The following is a 26,533-nucleotide window of genomic DNA, read 5'->3' on the forward strand; positions in this document are numbered from 1 at the left end:
TGGGCGGCTTTCGTCTTTGTCCACGGCGTAAATGTAAACGCGGCAGCAAGACCGATCGAGAGAGATTGACGCGTGGTCGGACAAGAAACCAGCTACGCGGCCGGTCGCCGGGCTAATTACGCCGAAAATTACGCTCGACGTGATTCGAGACAATTTCCACGCCTGGCCACGACTGGTAATTAAAGGTTCGTTAACGCCACCGAATGATTTGCACCGACGAATCGCTCCGACAAACATCGTTAAAATAGGCGTTTCTTAATCGTCCCGACGAACAGTTTACAGACAAAAGCTTTAAACCACGGTGACTAAAAAGATTTCAAGCGTCATAAAATACGAAGTTATTCCAAAAGTAGCTTTTGAAAAAGAAATTTCGTAGGTATTAGTTTTGCATGAGAATCCACAGCCTTAATCAACGCAGGCAGAAAAGCATCCAGCCGCGTTTAGCAAATAGATAAACTTGGTCGGAGTTCCTGGACGATTCGCCGTTGGAAAATGTTCAAATACGAAAGTCGTTACGCGTGTAACACGTGCGAAAAACTGGCTACAGATTGGAGGTCTGGACGGGCGAAAACTTTTCGAAACTCCTTCCGGACGACTTGGCCGCGGAGAGATTCTCGCCACAGGGTGTTCGTTGGTGTTGTTGTTCGGCCCTCCCGCGGGTCTTCTTACCAAGCGATGACTTGTTTCTCACGTACACTTCATTAGGTACTCCTCTGCGGGGACATTGGACTTCTTTGGAGCTCGAGATTACTTCTTCTTGAAAACCAATTTTCCACCGGCGCACAGACCCCCGGCGTGCCAGGCTCGCGTTATCTTTACGGAATTCAGTTATCGCGCGAGCAACGCCCGTGGAAGAGATCCGTCGAGTAATGGAATTAGAATCCTATTTCGCGACCGCTAATTGCATCCACGATCTCGCCTCTCGCTCGACCGAGAGGTTTTCATCGCGTTGCCGGAAGATTAACAGTTTGACGCTTGGTCTTTCGACTTTTTTATTAGATCGACATAGCTAAATTACCATTTTGGTATCTCTCGTAGAGTCGCGCAATTTACTCGAACGGAAAACGATTCGACCGAGTTAGGCGAACGGTCGGTCAGAATTTTTACGGGCCGCGAGTTTAATGCAAACGAGTTACTTTCGAGGCGAAAGATTCTTTCGTTATGAAGACGTTAATTACGGCTCGGTTAATTGCTCGCATTATTTCGGGCAAGAGTGTGGCTAACTACGTAAATGCGAAACAATTACCACGACGGGATACGGTGATGAGATGATGAGCTTAAACAACGGACACTGTCTACCCGGGGCCTGTGTAACGTCTAAATAATTCCGTGGCCACGGGGTAATTAACGCCCTTTATGAATTGCTCCGCTAAAAAGAAAAAAAAAAAAAGGAAACATCGCTGTTTTCCTTTGGCGGCTAAGCGTGTAGAAGCACGCGATCGTTGAACAATGTTGCAGAGGTGCAAACCGCCGCACCGAGAAACTTGTTGCGGATTATAATGTCCGTTGAATAACGTATGAAAAGGCTGTCAAGATTCGTCGCGCAGAAAATACGCTCACGACAAAAATAACAAAAGCCGGTGTGCTTAGTATTAGAAACGACGGAATATAATTTGCCACTGATAAGACACGGGAGAATTATTAGAGAACTGTTATAAGAAATTACTTAGAATTACTTTACGTACTTCCCCGTGCATCGGGTCGAACAAAAGCTTCTACTACGACTTTATTAAATCGATAACAGCTGTCGACGAGGAACGCCAGTCATTTCGATCCTGCAGGTGAACGTACTTGGTGCACCAATAATTTTAAAAGATATTTGCAACGCGACGAAGATCACACGCGATCGTATCGATAGCCGTCCAACAATGCGAAACAGAAACAATCCCTACGCGATCGAATGAACAATAAAAAATGACGTCTATTGTCCGTTCGTCGATCACGTTGAATTGACTTCATCATTCGTTTCCATTAGGCGTACAGACAAACGGGACAAAAGAGTAGCGTTTCCATTCAAGTATTTCGCGTATTCGAGTTTAATTGTTTCGCCGCTGTCGCGCGCACGTTCCCTCCCCCGCGCTGTTAACTTTCCCAGGGTTTTCTTGTCTCCCACGCGACCGTTACCCGTCTCGAAATTTGATCTGCCGTACCCATTAACTCCCTAACGATTGTCCCTAGCGAACGGGCACGAAATTTATGACGCACGGAGTCGGAACGTCCTGGAAACCGGAGTAAAATTGAATCCGTCGGCCATAATTCTACCCTCAAATTTCCCCCACGGCATAGAACGATATTAACTGTTACGAATTTTGATCTGTTAACGGTCACGACGGTGCAAAAGTTCAACGATACCGTGCCCCGCTAATGTAAACTGCACCGTCGCGTCGGGGGAAAAGCTAAAACAAAAAAAAAAAAAGACTAAAAATACAACGCGTACATGCGAAACGTTCGTATCGAACAGTTTTCACGCGCGTGTCACGGTGAACGATTCCGTACAAATTTGTCACATTGACACCGTACGATTTGTCGCGACATGTCACGTGATCTCCTGTACTCCAGAACCCCCGCACGAAAAACACCGGTCACGATATCTCACGTTTCCCATCGTCGGGTGCACGCAATCGGCCGTGCTTGCGATGTTTGTACTTATTACGTACTACATAATATTTTTCGCAAATTACGATCGTCGAGATTACGACGTGATTGCGTCTCGACGCGGTCGCTCAACGTCAAGTTCCAACGGTTAATTTCACGTCTTCGAGTAAATCAATTTGGTCGACGAAACGACCACCCTTCCACCCCTGAAGCGACAAACGAAAGAAGCAGATATTAATTCGAATATTCCGTATTCGGGAACGCATGTACGCGAAACGATTACCGCTCTGGTGTTTGCGAGTCTGCAAACGCGGCTCCAATATAGCCGTTTAGGCGGATTACTTTGATCGGAAGAGCGTATTTGCCCGCCTCGTCAGTGTGTATTCGTCGATAAAACTCACCACGGTCGATAATTAAACGCGACAGAGAGTCGAACGAAAGAATGCACGATTACCAATTGTCACGGTACGTTTTACAAATGTCGCATCGAGCGCCGAGTTTCGATACGGCGCGGTTGGGTTACCTCTTTTTTCGCGAAATATTCCGGCAAAAACGACCGTGTCGCTTTTACGGAAAACTGTGAATCGAAGGAAAAATGCAACGAAAGTTCGCTCGAATCCGGTAAATACAATATAATAATTACACAAAGAGTATATTTTATTTCGAGCAGAAATTCTCTTGCAACGTGGATGTTACCATGGCTACCGGTTAACGAACAAAAGGCCATTTCATAGTCGTGACGAATATTTTGCGTTAATTAATCTGCTATGCAATAACCCTTCTGTTGGCTTTGCTCGTTCGGAAGTATTCGAAATTAAAACCGCTTCAAAATTAAAATTACGGATCGGCGAACGTTAAGTGCAACGCGAGTAAAAGGCACGAGAGTGGAAACAAATCTAAACCAAATTAATGGTTCAAAGGGTCGACTGACAAAAAAAAAAGAAAAATATGTAAGAAAAACTAAAGCACTCTTGCATGCGCTTAATTTTCATTCAGCTTAATTTCGTTGATCAAAGGCGAAGCGACGCTTTGCAAATGACGGAATCGTTGACTTTGTTTCGATGTGAGTCTTCCTCAATAGTCGGGTGTCCTCTCACAGATTCGCGAATGATAATCAACCAATTAAGGTACTTTATAAACTTGGGAAAACAACACGAAACTGAATGAAGAACATTTTCGAAGACAAAGGGTCCATGCAAGTCAATGAACTACATTTATTTGGTTCAAAGGCTGAGAAACTGTGAAAGGTTTATGATGATAATCAGACTGTTGTCGTTGTTCTCGACGAAAGGATTGTTTACGTTTTATTATATTTTAGAGAGACTAAATTTATAAACTAATGCTCCATTCTTACGATCGTATTACCCGTTGTCTTTCCTCGAACAGTATCAACTTTGGCGATCGTTAAATAGAGGTTCTATAGTTTCAAGTAGAACCTGCTGCCAACAATACACGAAACTCCTGTATAGTCACCTACATAAGCACTGACCGAGCCAAACTCAACTTAACTTTGGCGATCAAACGGGAACTAAAATTTTCCTTGTTCAACAGTCTTGGCTATTCCTACTTCGAACGATAATTCTAACAGTTCACGAACATTGGAAATGCTGCTGCGTTGCAAGCATTTTTAATGTGTCACGCGTGTCATCCTTTGATACGCTTTCTTAACACTTGACACGCTTCGAAAAGAATGCTTGAACTCGAATCAAGGATTATCTCGAATGAAGCGCCGCCGGGCGAGACGCATCCTCGGCAAGATTTATTCCGCGACGGGCAAAATGAAAAACGTTTCATTCGAATTCACGGCTGCCTGCGAGAAGACGATAATTCGCACGCGGCGTTAATGGAAACGGATCCAATTAAAGGCGGCGGAAACATTTCAAGGCGTGGATTCGGCGGCGTTTTCACCCTTGGGCCGTTAAGTGCGTGTTTAAAATTCGAGGCGCGTACGCGCGGAATCGTCCACGGATCGAAACGAACCCGAGTACCGTTCAATTCGCCGAGGAAACCAATTTTTAAACCAATTTTTCATTTCGTTTCTGGCCAGCTGGGAGTTTCAGCGCGAAGATTACACGCGTATCGTAGTCGCTCAGCGTCGCGTTAAAACCACTCGTAACGGAATCGAGCGCTGGGAAAATAGAGATTTCGTCGAGTCGACGGGCGCGGTAAAACCGACGATAACGGCAATCTTTCGTTTGTGAATCGTAAACTTGCTTAACCGTGAGCACGGTAAAAAATGACGATGACTGGGGAAGCGGGGGCGACCTGGCGCGAGTGCCAGTCGCGACGGTGGTGCTTAAACCGACTATAAAACCGGATATCGGGTCGTACGAAGAATTTACACGAGCACCCCTATGTAGCGCGTGAAGCTTCCAGATTTCGAGGATCGTCCAACCGGGCTAACAGTATGCTCGTTTCGGGGGCCATAATTTCGACCAGGGTTGTGGACTTTTCAAATAGGTACTCTGCTAATTACGTGTACACCTCGTTTGTACAGAATTTCCCAGTTCGACGTCGTTCATTCTACGGAAAGAATCTTGTCACTGTGATGGAAACTGGTACTCGAAACCGGAAGATAACAACACGATTCTATACAAATGGGAAAATAACCTCGTGAAGAGTCTTCCAACAAATACATCGAAAGAAAAATGGAGAAATAAGAAAGTAAAAGCGTCTCGGACCATCTCGTCTCTTGTATCATCAGTATAATCAACTCCTTGCTCTTTTCTGAAAGAAATTGTCTCCTGAGACGGTGACCCTAGTTTATGGTTTCATATTTAATGCCACGAGCTCAATATCATCAACTTCCTCGAACCTGAAATCGTAGGCGACATAGTCCTGTGAATGAACGAAGTTTGAAGCTAGTACAGTATTCCTAATTTAATGTACAAGAGTGTGTTGACCGAGCAACGAGGAAAATTCTATCTTGCACTTGCGAGAGAGGCACAGATTGAGCGTGCCCCTCTGCTGGCGAGTGCAGGAAGCGTCGCCACAGAACGTATTCGTCGACGAAGAGGTCACGATACGCATCGCGATCCGCACAGTTTGCTGACAACCCGTAAACGCATGGAATGGTAATCGAAAATCGTGCGGAAAATGAGGGGTGTATACGATCGATGATTCCGGTTATCGGCGATAACTACGGGTCGACGATATATGCGCAATTATACGGTGACGGTGTTACGCTCGTTTTCACCGATGAGTGATAAATCGCGTCCTCCGTGCTCGTCCGACTGTCCTCCCAACCCTCTGACCCCGCTGTGAAGCCGACCCGAAATTATATCTGATCCAAACATCGACTTGCTGTTCGTTTAACGTCATCCGATACTGCATCAAACTCAGCGCGCATCCGACCGCGATTAAACCGTAGATCCTTTCTCTGGCGGAATTTGGAGAACGGCGAGACACTCGATAGCACCCACGTATCTGTGATCTGTAGATATCCTAGACGTTGCTCCTCACGATGCCGTATTTACGATACCTGCTAAAATTCTCCACCCCACGTTCCGCCCCCACATTACAGAATTATCGCCGACAAGAGATGGTTATTACTCCCACGAAATGGAACCGAAATTCTGTCGCTACGTTCGACAGTTTCGACGTGCATTGCTCGTAACTTTTCCGTAGGGCACTGCATCGGAAAGCAACCGAAGAAAGAGGCGAAAGATAAGAAAGAGAAGAAAGATGCAGAATTCAATATCGAAAATGCACGTCGAAGAAAAAGGAAGAAGAGTCGTGAACACGCGAGACACACCGTTCATCTTTTCTTTCGTTCTTCGATATATTACGTAACTTGGTGTGACCAAAACTTGACTTAGAACTCACCGAATAACCCGATGCATGGATTATCGATCTCGAAGCAAGAACACATCGGATATTTTCGCTGCTTTGGTTAACGTTTACAACTTAAAAAGTGAAATAAAACCGACTTGTCTAGGAGCAATCGTTCTAATCTTGTGCGAAAGACGTTCGATCGAGATTTCATCGCGTTAAGCTGCGAAAGCTAGCAAAGTCCATCAATCTTCCGCTATTTTGGAATATCGAGGAACAAGAATATCCGATCCGAGGTAACTCGAACAACGTGGCATTTAGGTTCCGTGCTATAATAAATTTTAAACCGCCTGTTTCGGACGGAATCCGCTCAGCCTTTAAAACGTAAGTTCCAGAACGAAGGAAAATTAGGAACTTGGCCCTGTTGGCTGAGAGAAGCACAGTTGGCGGCAAAGACGTCATCGTTTTCAGAGGTCTGATCTCCGATTCAGAAAGATATTGCTCTCGGAGATAAATCCAAGTTTCGTCTTGGTTAGAGATTCACACGTACATACGTACATATATATATACATGTACATATAATACATATAATAGGTACGCCGAAGATTCGCTGGAGAATCGTCTGAATAAATTAGCGAGAAGTTTCAGTCACGCCGTTGGGCACATTAATATCCAAGGATCTTCGCGTTGGCCCCGAGTGAAGCGCGAAATGAAAGAGTGGCCCCCAGGAAACGGCTTCCCCGGGGCCGACGTCCTCCGTTCTATCGCGTCGCGACGGCTTCGGAGGTATCAGGGTAAAAAATAGTCACATAAATCCCAAAGGAAATCGATCCAGGATTCCACTTTTTCTAGTTCCATCCGATGGTCGTCCTATCCTGACGCGCGCGAGATTTACTCGCGGCCAAGAACCAATTTCACCCCCACCCATCACTCATATATCTACTTGATTAGACGATTTGTTGCGCGCTTACGGATTCGTCTTTCGGGAAAAGGGCGCATCGAACCTCCCCCGTCTATCGTGTACACGATAGAGCGCAACAATACCTTCGAATATGCTAGCAGATTTTCTGTGCCATTTGCCCCTCGTTACGTCGACAATTTTCACGCTTAATCGGCAGGGTTTAATATTTAGTAGATAACTGACGTTCAACGAGGAGGTAGAATGTGCACCTCGTCGGTGTAAATATTGAGTTTGTTCTACAGTTCTGTAAACTGAATCCAAGGTAACGAATGCAAATAGTTCGGTCGTAATTTCTAAAATTTTATACGATATTTGCTCGCGGTAAATTCATTCAAGTTCAACGGGCAGGAATTATCTTGTCAAAAGCACGAGTTTAACAGTAGACGGTTCATTAGTTATGAAATAGAAGCGAGAGGCGCCTAGACAACAGTTGCGAACCGACGCGTGCTCGCTGAAACTTTTATTCGGTAAATTTTTATTCCACGAAGTTTCTCGTCAATGGCGGAGATCGTAATCGGTATTACAATTGGTATAAGAGGATAATTAATGTAGACCGGAACGTCGAAATATAATTACTCGTAATGCTTCTTCTCTTTGTATCAAAACCGTTCGCTTTAATAAATCATTAATTACTTCGAGAAAAATGAAAATTAAAACTCTTTTATGCTTGGATATATTCTTCCTGGGATTTCTTTTTAAATCCATTAAAAAATTTCCTGACGAGAAGCCGCGCCAAAGATGGAACCATTAAGTATTCGAAGCATTAAATATTGTATTATCGACTTCTTCTCTATTAGTAATATTTAATGAAGATACTAATTTCATACAAACTTACTCCTGTATTCTTCTTAAGAGGATTTTGCTGGAGATCTAATCTAAAAATTCTAAAAAATATTAAAAATATTAAAACGAGAAGAATTTTGACAAATTGCCCGGTACTGTTCGTGATTAAGGTTGTGTGCTTTTAATAAATATAATCAACAGGGTAGCTTTGGAAGAACGATACGGATTACTTTGACTCCACCCTCTGAGTCGGGGATCGAAGCTTTATCGCGTCGACGGTAAAGGCGAGTCACCTTTCATGTCGCTTGAAAATTTTTAACGTACCATTCACATTGTTTATTTATTGGCTCCTTTAAGCTGACGCGGTGACATCGATGATATCGATCACACTCCCCTGCACGCAATTTATTATGCACGCTCTAAATTGTTTCTTTATCGCGCGGATCGATAACGTTTATAAAAACAACGATCGGCTCCTTAGGACGTGAGCACACAGGGTGTGTTCCAGTAATATCGATCGACCTGACAACCGAGCGCATTACCGCGCCATGGTCGCTATAAAATGGTTATAAATGTCAGAAACAATTGATACTATTATGCCTGGTCTTGCGCGAAAGTAGATAGTACTTCGAGTCGACCGCAGAAAATCTCGCAAATCATATCCGCCGTCGAAAACGCTTGTTTCGTTCGATTTTGAAAATATTAAAGGGCCTTGCGTTAAACGCGATCCGAAAGGAAATTCGAAAATAGAGGCAATTTAAAAAAATAACCATCGCTTCTGGATTGTTTAATTAAAAAAAAACGTGTCCATGGAATTCTATCGATAATCGTCAGTAGCGTTTTTGTCGTTTGAAATTTAACGAAAGCGAAACACGGAATTCCTCTGCTCTAACTTTCGCGAGGTCGGAAATTCCGAGCAGGGCGAAACATTTACAATTCGTATACGGGCTTCGGTAAATATAAAGTTTACGCGTTAAAAAATTACACCGAACGCGGATCAACGACGTGTTTGCTCTACTGCTGCATGACGAATTAACAATAATTCAGCGACTGAAAATACAAGAGAGAAACGCACCATGCTGAGTTACGACGGCCTAGAAAAACCAACAGGGGCGGCTCTTCCTTAATGCCCCGTTCACTTTTTCGCCTAACTTTCGCGTGATTATTCGACAAGAACCATTTTTACACTCGTCGAGACCGGCACACTTATTGAATAATTAAGTAACGTTAATACGGCCGCGATGAATTCACAAAGCTTGGAACTGATGCGCGGATTGATGGAACGGAATTACAGAGAATTTTTTAAATTCGTTTCAGCGAGAAGAACTTTCAGAAAGGTTAAAAAGTGACTAACGGATCGAAAATAGAATAGAAAAATGCTTCCCTCTTTCAGCCCGAAGAAATCACGGTTAATGAATTTGTAAAAAATATGTTCCGTTTGTTATTACGAGATTCGTAAAAGGAAAATTAGATTATTTTAAGTGCAAGAGTAAACATTATTATAGATGATAATGGAAGTAAAATGGAACATCACGAAATAATCAGATTGAGTAAAACGAGACTAAACGGTACGTGTTGGGGACTGTTTACGAAACTTAAATGAAAAAGTAGGACATAAAAAGTAAAAGTTATCAAAGGCCTCTTTCATGCCAGAGTAACGCGGGTGATGAACAGAAATAATCATTTAGGTCGTCAGATAAAGTGCATTCTAAGTAGAGATTACTTTCAAGATAAATGATTTCTTAGTGGAAGAAGTATGATTAAAAACCCGTCAAAGATGGATACATTAGTAAATTATTTATTTATAAAATTGAAACTCAATGAAAACCTGTGAGGAATGGCTTCAAAATCGAACTTGGCGGAATAATTGAATCGAAAGAAAGCATTCGTCCAATACAACGGTACAGGTTGGGCATTGTTTGCGTAACACAAACAATAAAATGAAGCAATATAAAAGAAAGAGCATTTTTCGCGTTGAATGGCACTGTTACTTCATAAATTGACTACAACGAACGGTATTGTGGGCCATAAGGTTTGACACGTAATATTTTTCAATGCATCCAGTCAAACAGTTCTTATTAAAATGTGGAGAACCGACGAACGAAGACATAACGAAAGCAGACAAATTACAGAGCAGAAGGTTCGTAAAATGAAAACAAAAACTGGCGAAACGCGAAACAAAAATTCGTTTACGATGCAACGTGTACGTAAAAACTGAACGCGTATTTCGTTAAAATAAAATATCTTAATAATGGCGCGTTTTTTTCACCGTTAGTTATTCATACGTATCAAATTCCACAATTATTCGCAACATGACGTGTAATTAACAACGCTCTTTACTGTTTGACGGTGAAAAAGTAATACGACCATCGTTATTTCTAATTTTCACGTAACAGTTACAAAAATAGTACACCATTCCGTTTAATAAACACATAGGTTTTGACACAACAGGCGCCGAATTTTTTGCCTGTCTCTTCCATTCGGGTGGAAATATTTTAAAATAATGGACGCGATATTTATAAAAATTTTCATAAATATTTAAATTAGCATATCTGAATGCGGTAGTACTTTTCTTACGAAACCATTGAGAATAGGACGAATATTCATTTATTTTACACTCTATTGGATCAAGTTTGTATACGTTTAGAAATTCAGAATCTCGAGGGAGAAGAAGAACGAAGACAAATGTATAGAATTAAAAATAAGTATACGTGATACAAAGGCGAGGTATCTCTTTCTCGTTCACCTCGCCCAACTTCTCCTATTCCATCACCATTAACAGTAACGATCGATCACAAGTTCCATAATACGAAGCTACCACTGACATCATTATTCACGAACCCGAACACAATGCGTCCGTTCACCCGTCCGCCATTTTCACAAAAAAGAAGAAAAATACAAGTTCGCCGAGACTTTTCCAATTTATCGAGTATACAAAAATGAATTACGGATCGACAATGTATTAATTACTGGCGTTCAGTTGCAAAACCGAAGCAACATCGGAACTAATATTACAAACATTGCCTCGAGTGTACGGGAAACACGCTCATCGCATATACTTGCCCCTCCATTTTGAACGTGAATCGAAATACGCTCCAGGCAGCGTAGGATAGAAATTTATCCCTGAATGGGTATGGTAGGTCCCCAAAGATTCTGGGGAATTTGATATTTTAATTAACAGATAACACAGCCGTCGATGAAAAATATACACGAAAGAGGCTCGTTATTATATCTTGTCAAACCCACGCACGACCGTAATATTTCGTTTAATAAACTTAGATATTTGTATGTCTGTACGTAAGTTTTACGAATTTCATTCAGAATTGCTCAATTTTCTATTGTTTTTAAAACTAACTTGGGATTTTATTTTTCTATTTCCATAAACAACCTTTGATCCGTTACGCGTTCAATAAAAATGGCAATCAAATTGTGTATCGCGTTGAACGAATGAAAGCTTAGCCGAATAACCGTTCGATCGAATGAACGTTGCGCATAAATCAATATAGAGTTTTTTATTCGTCATCTGTTATTGGAATAAAATTTTCTCTATCTCTGTATCCAATTCTGCGACCCTGAACAAAAAATAACGAACTAGGTATCGAAGTTCATTGTCCATCGTATACATTTTCCTGCAAACTATCACTCTTTCGAACACCTGAATCGATTTGTCACTCAGAAATTGTTGAAAGATTTCGCAAATGTAATAAATAAAATTAAAATTTGGGTTTCGTCCAGATTTTGCCGGTGAACTCGTCGCAAGGCTGACCCAGCGAATCTTGCCTTGCATGTAATTCGATTTGACCTGACTCTGGCTTCAGAGTAAAGTCAAATTACATTTAAGGCAAGCTGGATCAGCCATACTTGTTAATTCTCAAAAAATCGACTACGCCTACACTCGTATTTCAAATATTTATCTCTCGTTTTCGTTTTAAATAAAATTTGCCCGTGTCTGTGTGACAGCGTTCCGCGATCCTTAACGCGTTATTCGAATTCAGTGTTACTCGGTCACGGTTAAAAAAACGTTAAAGCGGCCGCACGAAATCCTATTCATCCGACACAATCGTCTGCTTGTCCCATTCGGAAGAGCACGGAGAAGCGTGAATCGAAACGGTCAAAGGGTTATCAACGAGCGCGTGTTTCCCTATCGTTCCAGCAAAGAAAAGGGGAACTGGGCGAGCCTATTTTCGTGACTCGTGGCAAAGGGAGGCTCGAGCACCGGCCGGAATCTAACACAAAGTAACGAAGTACCGAGAAAGAGTCAAAGACCAGGCGATTTCAGACCGACCATATCGAGCCTGCAGTAAGTCGATTGCTAGTCGAGGATATTCTAGCCTAGAACGTTTAAAAAATCCCTTTCTTTCGTTTTCTGTGGATATTTATAGACGATCATCCTCTATACGTTAAGTAACTAATATAATATGTACTGTGCTTGTGTTTGGCCAACATCGTATATTGGGATCAGGACGCTTGGGGTTCCTGGCTACCCCGATTGTCCAACAACCGTGAACATTTTGGTTACACAAGGGTTAAATACGTACGTGAACCAGATAGAGTATCGATTGCTGAATACCGGCGAAACGGAGAACGTAGGAAACGGATCGAACGAGAAGGAAGAGTGTGGATTTCGTTTCGAGCGCGTGTCTCGGAGTCAGAAGCGAAGCTATCTTGGAGGATTCGTGCCCGAGGCCAGGGAACCGCGACTCCTTCGAATATTCAGGGTACGAAGTATACACTCCGCGCACAGTGGCTCCGAGGGGCAATTTCTGAATCGTAAAATTAACCTTCGAGGTATAAAGCGTCGACGGTAGCAGATTTTGGAATCTTCCGAGCCCGTCCTGAGTAGGTTAATAATATAGTTGCACGCGATATCTGCGAACTGTGCTGTCGTAGGTGCGAACGACGAATGTATTTCATTAGGTTGACACAAATGGCTTGCCACTTTTCACAAGAAAAAGATCAGTCTACTCGATAATTGCAAATTGATGATACAGAGGGAATAGATGAAGATAGCATGCACGTTTCGACCTGGAAGATTCATTAGTAAACGACCTAAATAGTAGACTTGTACTTCAAAGCTAGGAATATTGGACGTTAGGATGAAAGATGGAAACGAGTAACCGTCTGCTTAAGTATAAGAACTCGCAATATATATTTTCATCGTAGCTACCGTTCGTTCCATGTCAATTTATGAACAATCAAACTTTAATTGACTCCGCTCTTCCCCTCGTAAAGTTTCTTAAAGCTACGGTGCAACTTAATCCTTAACCGACGAACTATTTTACTTAACGTTGAAACGAAGATATTATATTGGGATGCTAACGAGTTCAGTTTTCGTTTCACGGAACAGTTAAAGCCAGAACGAATTGCGTTTGTACGATTCTAAAGCCAGCGAGTACTCTTTTCCCTTAAGATTTAAAACTCCTGGAGCGCTAAGTTGATAAACACGAACATTTCCGACACCTTCAGTTGTTCGACCTTAATCGAGGTTGCACAGCGTTCCAAGCTGCGCGAAACGTGCCGTTTATGGAGATTTTATTGCACGGAAAACAACTTGTAAATGGAGATTGTACGTTTCCAGAGCAGCAACATTTATGCCTCCCACGAAGTTTTAACTCTCAAGTATTATCACGACCGTCAACTTACGAAATATTTACCTAATTTCTCGAAAGATATTTCGAACTCCTTAGGACCCGTGGAAACATCCCCAAGTACGAGTTTCAAGATCTCAAGCTTGATATCAACGAACGTTACGAAGGATGCATAATACACGCAACGCTTAGTCGATATAATCGTGGAGACTAAACTCTGTCGATTTGACGGTATCTATTGACAATGACGCGCCAGGGTGGGCAAAACGACACAGGGGGTTTCAACCGTGGACAGGTCTGATCTATACGAAGGGATCGACGGTTGGACTGGAAGTCCCGGGGAATACGGATTGATGGAAAAGCCCTTTGGTGGCACGCTCGGAGAGCCCCGGCCGCAAATTCATCATCATTACGCACAATCACCATTATCGTGTCCGAGAGTCCGGTATCGGGGAAGACAGCCGCGACGCCACCGTCGAGCATTAGCGAACCGATCCATTTTGAAGGGATCCGAGGATTCTACAGTGGAACTTGCGGCTGAAACGTGAATTCCATCGCGACGACGGCTGCCCTCGCTGCGACCAACCACGGAAAAAGCGTTTGTTAGAATGCAGGATCCGTCTTCCGACGTTCCTGTGTTTCGAGGTGCGAGCTGGGAGGACGGTAATTACGAGGAACACGCGTCGTCTGTGGCCAGAATCTTCCAACGGAGGCCACGGGGCACCTGTACACCGGCGCGCTAATCAAATTCCCCAAGCCAATCCCGACGGGCGTGGAACGCGAGCACCTGACGAAGCCATTCCTGGCTCCTCGTACAACAATTTCCAAATATTCCGTGTCGACGATATTTTTTCTGGACGGTCGTCGCGTCGTACGCGGCCCGCGCCGCGCAATTTATAACGGCGCCCTTTGAATTTAGCGCCGCGCGACGAGTCGGCCGTGGAATTTTAAACGACCCGCCGACAATTCGGTACAATGCGTCACGTACCGCGCGATTTGTTCCCGCCCGACCGTACGAGATAATCGATACTCGCCGAGGGAAAAAATGGACCGATCATCCGGATCCCGTGAGCCCTTTGAGCGCGCGGATTCAAATAGGGAACCATTTCCCCGCTGAAAGAACCGTCGGCGCACACAGAAATTTCACCGACCAGACGAACGGGAAATCAGTCGTCGCGTTATCGATATATCCGTCCGACTTATTTTTACAGCCTCGTTAAAACACGTTGTCCCGTCAAGAAAGTGCCATTTGCGGCGTTATGGCAGCGCAATTTCGCGCGACACAAATCGAGTAACGTCGCGATCCTCGATTCGACCTGTCAGTCGGACAACAACCGCTCCCTTTTATTTTTATCGCCATTAGTCTTCTTTGCCGTTCGAATGCAAATTATTACAGGCCCCTTCTGCTAATGCACCGTCGACGAAGAGAGGACGCAGAGAGGAGAGAGACGCATTTAAAGGAGACCTCGATTGATTCTGCGATTCTGAGGGTGCACAAACGTCGAACCATGATTGCGACAGGTCAACGAGATATTCTCTCTCCCGCGCTGCTGCTTTCGCGCTACAAATTTCTGAATGGAAACCCGCGCGCACTCGCATAACTCCGCGCAATTAACAGCGCAACGTTCCACGGTGAAATGGTATCAAACGGATCGCGCAACTAACGGCGTACAGTGCTAGTAGCCTCTCTTCTTGCAATCAAATCGGGACAGCCAGATTTCGCGTGGAGAGCTTTTAGGCGCGGCTTTGTTCTCGGAACCGATCGACCTACTGCTCGATCGACAGACACGAGGTGAAATTTTTATCGAGACAAAAAACTTCCAACGACCACCGAATAATAATTTATCAGTTGCTTTTATCGGTATCGATTCCGGTCCAGATGTGGGTCAGCGTGCAGTCAATGCGTTAAAAATCCGTTCGAAGGAACCCTTTAAGTCCGCCCAGTTTCGAGAACAAAGTCTCGCCCAAACCTCTCTACGAACGCAAGAGGACGAGGCGGCGGTAAAACACTGTCGTTTCGTTCTTTCTTTTCCGAAAATTACCGACAACGTTCGAATAAATACGCGCTTGCCTCGACGGCTCCATCGACGCGCGATTCAGCGATGGGAAAAGAAGAGATTCCATTTTCCATGAAATTGATGCGATGCTCCGAGTTCTCTTTTCAACATCGACGCGATATGCAATTAAGCTTAACGACGTCGCGTTACTCTTACCGCTTCGCTCTTCTGTATCCCTTAATTAAGCTTCTAAGCAAAACAATCGTTACCTTTGTTCAACTGGGAACGCTCAACCAGCAGTTTCGCGACGATTAATTCCACCCCACCTTTCGAGAAGTTTCTGTTCCCATTTATTAAACCGTTTTCATTGCTATTTAGAACGCGGACCTAGACCTGGAACGTGAGCGCTCAAACTATCGAAGAACGTAGATTTCAGCTGCGTTGGATGGGGTTGTAGATGCGGAAGGTGTTCTTGGTGTCGATCGTTGCTTATCGACAAAAGAGTTAAAGGACGTGAAAACTTTCGATTGGTAATAAAATGGGGAAACTAATAAAGAAGCCCGAGAGAGAAGCGTCCGCGCATAAATTCGTCGAAACATACGCCAGAGGTTACTCGAGGCGAGTAGAATGTTCAGACGGTTCTCCGCGTACGGGATAAAATCGATTAGTCGAGACCCGAACATCGTTTCCCCCGAAGTTCGAGCTAATAATTCAGGTCTAAGTTCGGTGTTACATTGCACTATCTAACACCGCATCCGTGTTATCGAACGGCCAACTCATCCTCCCCGAAACAGGAAATGCCAATCCTGGGCGGTTAAGAAGGACAGGGAGTGGGGAATCGTCGCGGGAACTTCGAGACCGGGACGTCTAATTACTCCGAGGGCACGTCGAAGAAGTAAAAGGACAGCCAGCCGGTAATTATTACGAAAAATCGGGACCGTGGAAAATATCCGTGGTGAGGTCCCACGACGTTATTTATACGCGCGATGGCGGTTGTACCGTCTGCTTGGACTACGCCGCGAGTTTAATCCAATGTAAATAGAAGACCACTCTAATGAGGAACGTTCGTAACTAACGACAAATCGAAAAATCGGCCGTCAGAGTTTACGGAGTTTGGACTGGTCTTTTTTATTATTTTCCCAGCCTCGTCTCTTTTACTCCGCGTCCTCGGCGTCTGTGCTTCCCGGGGCTTTTCCGCTTTATTCGCGGACGTCTAATGACGCTCTCGTTCAGTGGTCTGTTCCATGCGCTTTTCTCTCTTTCCTCATCCACTCTGTCCCTCTTTCTCTCCCTCTTTCACTCTGTTGCTCACAATTTTCCTTGTCCTTTCCCTCCGCCCCTTCGTTCCCCATCTTTGTTCTCCGTTTTTCCTTATTTCACTGGCCGACATACTCTGTGTTCTTTAACCTTTTGAAGCTGTCCTTCCAATTAATCTCTGTAAGGAGGATAAAACGAGTACGCGCCGGGACTACGGAACACGCGAGCAACCCCCGTTTTTTCGTCTACGTGATTCGCGAAAAGCGTTCCGTTCGCTCTCGTGCGCGTTTAAGGGGCCTTTCACGTCTCGAGCCCAAAAAAGCCACGGTTTGCTCAAACAATTTTTCCCCGGGAAAATTGTAATGTCAATCAGCGTTAAATCTCACGCGTGTATTCCTATTTGTTCAACGACATTGTTCATCGAACGAAAACAAAATAGCAAAGTGTACAGCAGGACTAGATTCAACAAATAATGTCGATTTTACAATTTAAAACAATTTATAAGCTACTTTATTCCTCGTATATTCAAGAATATGTCAAAGAAATTCATGGCGTACGCTAATATGAAAAACAAACTAAGGTTACAATTTTTATTGCGTAACTATTGCCGCTGAGTCACTTTAAAATATTATTCCCCATGTAACGTCAAAGTAAATTGCAAAATAAACATAGAAGACGGCATAAATAATAATAGTTGATAGGCTCATTGGATAGGGGATGAAATGTCCTTTAAAATGAGCGTTTGTGCGAGCCGATAGCTCAATTAGTTCCGGAGATATAGCGATTTTAGTTTCAAGTCGATGCGGTGGCTAGTTTCGGAGATACGAGGGCGCGAAACGTTTGTTTACATTTCATTGATGACGTACGTGCTCGTACTAGACAGTGCGTAGTAAATTCTTGGAAATACTACGACCTCCAGGTCACGTGACTGTCTCGACTCACGCGCGACAAGGAGGTACGACGCGACGCGTCAGACGGAGACAGCGATAGTCGAATTAAGAAAAATACCCTTTTACATAAATTACGATATCTCGGAAACGGAAAGTCGGATCGACAAAAACCAAAAACCATTTTAAAGGGGAGGCTTTGCCGCTGCTAACGATGGCTCAATAATTAATAAAACACTAGTAGTTTCGGAACTGCACGCGTCTAAAGTTTCACTATTTTTAATACGCGCTGATAGCCTTTCCTAACGCGGGGAAGCGAGAGACAGCGAAATTTTAAAAATTACCTTTTACATAAATTACGATATCTCCAAAACGGAAAGTCGGATCGCCAAAAACCAAAAACCATTTTAAAGAGGAAGCTTCCCCGCTTCTAACGCTGGCTCAGTTATAAATAAATCACAAGCGGTTTCGGAACTGTACGCATCTAAACTTTCGGCACTTTCAATACGCGTTAATGAACTTTTTATTAAAATATTACGACCACTAAATGAATTATTTACATAATTTAATTCGCAACAATTCTCTCAAATGTTTTTGGCGTTACCGACAATGATTATTTCATGAAATTTCGTTTACTTTGATAGTCTGTTAGCCTCTATTTAACAAGACTAACGCGATTTCAATTAAGCCAGTTAAATGAGCTGTCGAAATTTGGATATACAGCAAACGAGAGCTAATCGGCTTTGCGGATGCAAATTGGTCACAATATTCGATCGATAGGAAATCGACGGTAACTTTGCATTACAATTCTTCGGAACGGTGATAAGTTGAAGTTGCAAGAAACAAACAGAATATCGAAGGATCATCGAAGATACTTTGATGGCCGATTTTGATTCGTTTACGACGACGACGAGCATAATTCTAAATATGTAGTCATAGGGTTACAGTGGTAATGGAAGGATTAAGATTCGGTTTACGACTTTTCTTCGACCTAACTTCTTCGTCCGCGGCACGAAGGAATCCCAAGGAGCGCGGAAGATCGTAATTATTCGCTTTGCTCGTCGGTTTTAATTTTTTGAATGTTGTTTCACGCCGCGGCCCAGGGGCACTCGCGTTCGCCTTTCAGTTTTTATTATATAAATTACGCGTTCCATTCATTGAAAGGAAGCAAGCTCGCCCGCTGAATAAAGGCGAGGCTCTCTCTCGTGATGTCGAACAGCTTAGAAACAGCTAAGTGAAAAGGAACATGTTAAATACGTACTCGTTAAACGCGCATCCGCGATGGCGGTCTATTCCGCGAATTCGTGTTGTTCGCGGCACGGAGTCGCGTATGAATGTTGCTTGATCCTTTCTCGCGGTGCATCTCTGCTCTTTTGAGAAATTAAAGTCGCAGGGCACGGTCGTATTGTGTAAAGCGCTATAATGGTAATTAACATCGGATGTAACGTTCCTATTTGCAACACGAATGGTTCAGTAAGCTTCACGTTTGGTCAATAAGAATAAAATAACGTAACAAAGCAACGCAATTCATTCGCGTCTGTGAAATCCTCTGGCGACCAAGAATACTTTTTAAGAATTTCTCTCTACATTATGAAGCCATTCGGGGAATGTAAAATTTTAAAAACACGCGACGAAAAATGATTCGATTCTCCAAAATCGTCAAGGTGTTGCAAAATTCTGTAACAAAGAATTACGCGGTTGGCGCGGAAGAGACACGAAACGAGGATTCAGAAACCACGGAATTTTTCCATTTACCCCCAAGTATCGTGGAACTCGCTGTCCGTGGATTACAGCGTTTCTGAACAACGAGACGTGCCCGCCTCCTTACTCTAAGTAATATTCGAGGATTTTCTCGGGAACGGCCGGACGAACACAAATATACGAACTCTCGAAAAATGCACGTAACGCTTGCGCGGAATTCTATGTGGCGTACGTACGTTTTTAAACTCCGTACGTACTTGAACCGTGCAACGCAAACTTCGCGATACGCCCGGGAAAGCCGGTTGGTCCAACTTTCAGCCAGTGCATCGTCGAAACCGCGGAAATGATCTTCGTTGCCGGCTGGTGTGCGCCTCATATCCCTAAAAGGGTCGAAATAAAAGACTTTTCATGCATCGATGTTCCGACGAGTATCAACGAATCGAAGAGACGAAATCTCTGGCATCGGCTGCCTCGCGGTGACGAAATAAAAACTCCAAGCACGGAAGTTCACGAGATACGAAAATGTCTCTTGCTATTCGGTCATTTTCAATATTCTGTCAATGAAGAAATGTCCCCTGTTGTGATCAATTATAAAGATGAAATGCGTTCGGTCGAATTCGATGGACACACAACTTTAATCGACACGACAAATTTTAATCTCGACTCGTAAAAACATACGAGATGGTAATCTGTACGTAGGAGGAAAATACGCGATAAAAGGTCGACGTTAATAAATGATATACTTCGCGTTCTCTGTTCCACGATATTCCTTCTACATTTCGTTAAAGTTTCAGTGACAAGACGGTGCACGACGTTTCAGTAACGTCTCTAAGGAGTTCGACGCTAGCGATACTTTGTTGCCCTAATATTTCCTGACATCCGACGCTGCTTGTTTCGAAGATACGATACAGAAAAGATTGGAAACTTGTTGGATGACACAACCAAAATTTTTGATATCTCGCGTCGAGGACGTTTACTGAAATAAAATTACGAAATACCGTTGGATGCAGTCGTAACAAGCCATTCGAACTCGTCATTTTACTTCTTCGTGTGGTTTTCCAGGCTCGTAATTTCAAATTCTAAATTTGTGTCACCGAGTATCGTAATTTCTGTGGGAAATATCTGAGAAGAAGAGTATTTTAAAAATACTGTTCCGGGTTTTCCAAGCACTGTGCGTGACTTGGGATCGAGCAATCCTTTCGCGCTTCCGATACACGCACGCGGAAACATTCACGAACAAAAGACAACTCTTTCGTTATCTTTTTCGCCGTGACTTCGGGCCGCGAGACCGACCTCACCTTTCGATCTTTTTCTCGAACACGAACTCGCCATTGTTGCGCGGCGCGGACGTATTATGTTTCCCGTTACCGTTGCGGAATTAGAGCCCCCGCCAGCTGCAATAACTCTTAACATTGCGTACACGCCGTCCGCGTTGTATATTACGACGCGCGTCATCGCGACGAAGGCGAACGCACGGTGCCCAATATCGAATAACAGTGATAAACAACCGACGCGTCGTTTATCACGGGGCTTTTCACTCACTGCGGCCGCTGAAATACCGCGGTACGTTACCCTAGAAAATGCTCGCGCTCGATTGGCGCGTACGCGCCACGGTAATAGCTTTATTCGGCTTCGAACACGATGCTCGCGAGAGCAACGTTAAAACGCCAGGTCGGATTTAATAAAGGTCCGACCTGTATGCCACGGGAACGAGTATGCGTGTCGGCATACGTCAGGATTTAGGACGATTACGGCGACCATCGCTTGTGAGAAATCGAATTGGATTTGCTTTTTCATCTTGATCTGAAAAGGAAAGATTCGACCTGTCCGACTAGAACGCTCGAAAGATCTCGTCCATTCTACCTTTAAACATTTTCTATCTACGTACACGTTTTAGAACTTAGGAATAAAAATACGAGTTATTATGTAAATCGTAAAATAAATGGTATCCAATTTTTTTTTAGACGACCAGAGCTTTACCAAGACGGAACGTTCATGGACGCAAGGTTCTCCTGTGTGTTTGGCAGGATGAAAACCTCGTGCACTGTACTACGATCTCGTTCTACTGGGTCAGAGGTGAATACTATAGTCGACAACCGAGTCGTTTGAAGACACGTGGGGATAAACGGCTAACTTGGACCACGAGTGAAGTCATTTTGCTTCACGAGGCCACGTGTTGCTGGTCAGGTCAGAAAAACGCTCTTTGATCCCGACTGGGAAGTCTTACGACACTCAACTTAGTTGCCAGACATCGTACTATCGAATTATCATCTTTACCGGTCAATGCAACGCGTTTCGTTAAAAATGGTTGACTGGATAAACTGAAAACAATTATTTCGAAACATCGCTGCCTTTTATTTTTCGAAATTTTGAAATACCCCAGGACACCAGATACGTTCTGTGAATACGCGATACTAGTATTACACGATAGGGATTAACCTACATTCGCAGGATCGTCGATTACAGGCCCCTTGCAGAGACGGGCAACATTTTATTAAAATAATAGATAACAAATAAAACCCAACGTGCAGCAATTTATCTGTGACGTTCATTCGATTTAGATGTACGTAAAATTTTTAATATTCATGAGATTAAAGTTACACTTATTCTGCAGTATATACGAGATGAAGTAATACGAGCACGTATCATTTCGATTGTCCGTGTCCAGGTGTTGACCATTCAGGCAACCATGGTTTGGTATTCAGCTGGCTCCACGACTTTGCATGGTCGTATTACAGGCATCGTTGTTTGGAAACAATATCTAGACTATACTATGAACCTGATCATCTAGATTCCAGACTATCTATGCACCAGGGATTACTTGGATAGCACAAAACAATGCTTTCCAACGCGGGACGTACACCCTACAGGAAAGCAATTACAAAATTGTGTTTCGATTTACAAACTTCGTTTCTAAGCTTGCACGTCCACGTATGTTCCAGAGATTGTTCTTCTCGAAAACGAAACTTCTCACGAACGAAAATCATTCCGCAGTTTCGCCATGTTTTCCGCGAAAACGGATAATCCTGCGGTCGTTCGATCCGCGATTTTAACCAGCCAGTGTATCGATGTACCGGGGGATAGAAACCCTATAAATCTGGAAGATGGTCGGAGGCGGACGTGACTCGGGGGAATAAAAGTGTTGGTAAAGGTGACAGCCCAGTGACGTCGAGAGTTGGATCACCGAGTGGGCGCGCGTTACGGTGGACGTTGCTAGATGGAAGATCGAAAATTCGATTCGGCGATCGTGTAAGTTTCCATGCGAACTAGCAATCTCCTCGTATTCGGATCCATCCGCGCGAAGAGGCTCGGCTACTTTACGCGAGACCACGAATCTTATTGAAACTTTCCACTCGGTGTAAGGTTCGTCTGTCACGAGATACGCTCGGCTCCGAACTTCTCAAGCCCGTGGTAAAGAAAACTGGAAAAATCTCGGCGACAATCCGATCGCGACGCTCCACGACGAATTGTGCTAAATAATTCGCTTCCGCTAAAACTTCCACAGCGAGTTGGGCCCTCGTATAAATTACAAAAACACCGATATCTCCCGATTTACGTTTTGTCGCGTCAAAGGCGAAACTGTCTACAGACACCGAAAAATCGTTTAATCTACACTTTATTCACGTTTCGTCCATGAACTGAATGCCACGAGCTGATCGCGCAGATTTTTTATCTAATCCTCTCGGGGCTGTAAGACGCAAGATTAATCGCCGTGGACGTGATTAGGCAGGCTACTGCCCACCGATTTAAAAATGTAGCGAAACAGAGTGAAAATGTAGTTTCTCAAATAATTCCGCCGAGATCACGGGCCAGGTATTTTCGAAATGCCAGGAAGATGCTCGGGAACGCAATTATATCCGACGCGATCAACTCTAAGAAACGAATCCGGACAGGAAAATCCAGACTCTCCCGGTTACTTTTATTTCAGATGCCAGGACGCGTGGAAGATTCGCGTAAAAGACGTCGACGGCAGGCGGCGACGGATAATCTCCGACAGGAAGTAATGTATCCGGGTGAAATCTGGCTGTAGTAAAGGGGAAGTACGCCACGGCATCGCGAGAAGAAAATGTGCGGGTTTATAGATGAGATCAATGGTATTGGAAATTTCTGGAATCCGACGTTCGGTAAAATCTCTACATTCCTCCTGCGTCAGTCGTTCCATCGAAGGAAATACCTCCGTTACTTATGCACGTAACAGATACGCCTTAAGCAGAACGCTGCGTGATACGATGATACGTGCCTCGTGTTGAAAGATCAACGGAATCTTCCACTTTCGAATTTTCCAATAATAGGATGAACTCGTACTTTAATCCCATCCGCCTCGTACCAACGAATAACCGGAGTCATCTTCGTCGACGTATGGTATTCTTTCGCTTCTTTATTTTCGTATATACTAACAAATTCTTCGCTTTGAATTTACTTTTAATATTTGAAATTCTAGTTCCTTTGTTGCCTTTCATTCTGCCTACCGAGCGAATAACTTACCGTATTTTTCGCTTAGTTCTAAGTTAAACGCTTTGTTTTCTTTCACGGTTGAGTTTTGTAACAGCAATTTATGCGGCATTATCTCGTCACTGTGCCTTTTTATTTCTACAGTTTATCCTACTAAAAGACCCTATTATTACACGCGAAAAGGATTTCACATACACTGTCCCGGCGTTTCCAGTGCTTGCACTCCTATACAGTGTTAAAATTATCTCTTTAAGTTTACAAAAGCATGTGCGTGTGCGCATGCTTTTGAGATATGGCCTCCGCAGTGCACGGTTGCGAAAAAACGCAGTCAAAAGTAAATAGCGAAAGGGGGATGAGAAGATTGACCCGCAAAAACTCGGCCGTATGAATTCTGAAAAAGAGGGACATTGTGTACCGTTTTCTACGGATGTTTATTTCCGTGATTCGCTACTCGTCTTGCTTCGAAATACGCGGTTGTCGACGCGTTTAAATATTTACCATAAGTTCGCATTTAAACGGTATCGTTCGCGCGTTATTAGCGTGATTAATTTGAAATACACAGTATCTCGATCCTATTAGATTAAACGGACATTAGCCGTATCTTAGAGAGGATTTGTAGCAGTGGTAATTAGGAGAGAGAGGGAGACGAAGAGAGATAAGGGAAGAGGACATAGAATATTAGTTTCTAACTGCACATGTCAAGACCCCAGCCTTCTTACAGGGAGCGAGCGCGAGGGAACTTTGCGCGATGAAACTTTGCGCGAGCACATGCAAGGCTTACAAAATTTAAGCGTATTACAGATTAAGCGAACTTCCCGTGGCTTAATACCTAATTTCAAATTGGAAAATAACGCTTTGTCGATCATTTCGAGAAGTTTCAAACGGAACGTTATTACGCCGGGGACAAAGAACGAAAGTATCCCGAAAGAACGTAAAAGGGATCCTACAGTGTCGTAAAACGAATGACTTTTCGACGGGATTCGAGCAAAGAATCGCACGCCACGGGTTTAACGAGTGACGCAAGAGACAGAAAAGGGCGCGTAACGACGTAAATTCAATTAACATTACACGTAGCAGCTGTCGCTTGTAACGGAGATTGTCGTGTGCAAGCATCAGTCAAACAGAAAATTCCACGTTTCTGTCACGAACTTCTGCTACCCAACACCGACCAAAGTTTCACGCGAAAAATCTCTCCGTACTCGAAACTCGTTTGAAAGACTGACGAAACGGGCCGTGGCAGTTTTCGAAATTGTTCTCCCCAAACATTTTGAAATTTTTCACAAAACGAAAGCTCAAATTATTTAATTGAATCCAACGATACCGAGCATACACCGGACTTCATTTTCCTTCCTGTCGACGGTTCGTTACAATGACGTCAAAACTTCCCAACCAACTACGATGATATCCACATCGTTTCGAATTTAAAAAAAAAACAACGATTAATAACGCGGAGATAATTAGTCAGCCATAGTTTTTTAAACATTAAGCGATGGAGAAAATAGCCGTTCGAACAGGTGCAAGGTTTTTCCACAATTTTTTGTTAGCACCTCCCTTTGTGCTCTTTTGGATTCGCTACAGGATGGAGAAGAAAAAGTTTTCATCCGCTTCGAACTTATATATAGAACGTCCGATACCATGTGCGAAGTACATACTTCTCGATTAGCCATGATCTATTCCTAGAAATTGGCTCTCGCAGGCAACGTTTCGAGATAATATTGCTGTAGTCGATTCAAAATACTAGAAGCTTCGCAAGAAAAAAATTTACCCGATATGTTCCGACTATTTTTTCTCGAAGAATCAATTCCTACCCGGATCTTTCACGGATTCCGACCCACCCAGTATAACTAGCTATTCTACGATCCAGCTGCACGCAGCTACGGTTTTGTACATCGACGCAATAAACAGCCATCGCGAACCTACTAGTATCGCAAAAGTACCTCACCTTACTCGGGCTCAGCAACATTACATAAATCTCTAGCCAGCTGCATAAGCGGCAGCACGCAATCTCCCACAGAAAACCACGCTTCGAGAGGTCTCCGATATTCTTACCCTGCGGTTGAAGGATTTGGTCAGAAATAAATTCCCAACTTCTGTGTTTAAACTAGAAACTATTCCGCTTGGACGCCGAAAAATGATCGTTACGCGCGCGGAGTTCCTCGTGCGTCTTCGTCGTCGCTAAAGATCATCTCTCGGAAGACGACTAAATATAGCGAAGTAAATGTGGTCTAACCAGAGGAGTAATCGCACTTAAGAAATTCCTCGATGTTCTCCGAGCTACTGAAATAAATCGGAGACAATAACCAGAACTTCCTCTCGTAGATCGAGCGTCTTGTTCGGAAATTATGTCCGATCACTGCTCCTGGTATTTTAACAGCGTCTAATTATTGCTCAACGACCAGCTCTGGTCTTAAGAGTTAAGAAGAGCACGTGAATAGTCTAACTAAATTGTAATTAATTATCGAGGCCAAAGGTTTGATAAAGGAATACTCTTTCCAAAATTAGTTTTGATAATTGAAAGTGATAAGTAACAATAGGAAATGA

Source organism: Colletes latitarsis, chromosome 1 (genome assembly GCF_051014445.1).
Source record: "Colletes latitarsis isolate SP2378_abdomen chromosome 1, iyColLati1, whole genome shotgun sequence".
Classification (NCBI taxonomy): domain Eukaryota; kingdom Metazoa; phylum Arthropoda; class Insecta; order Hymenoptera; family Colletidae; genus Colletes; species Colletes latitarsis.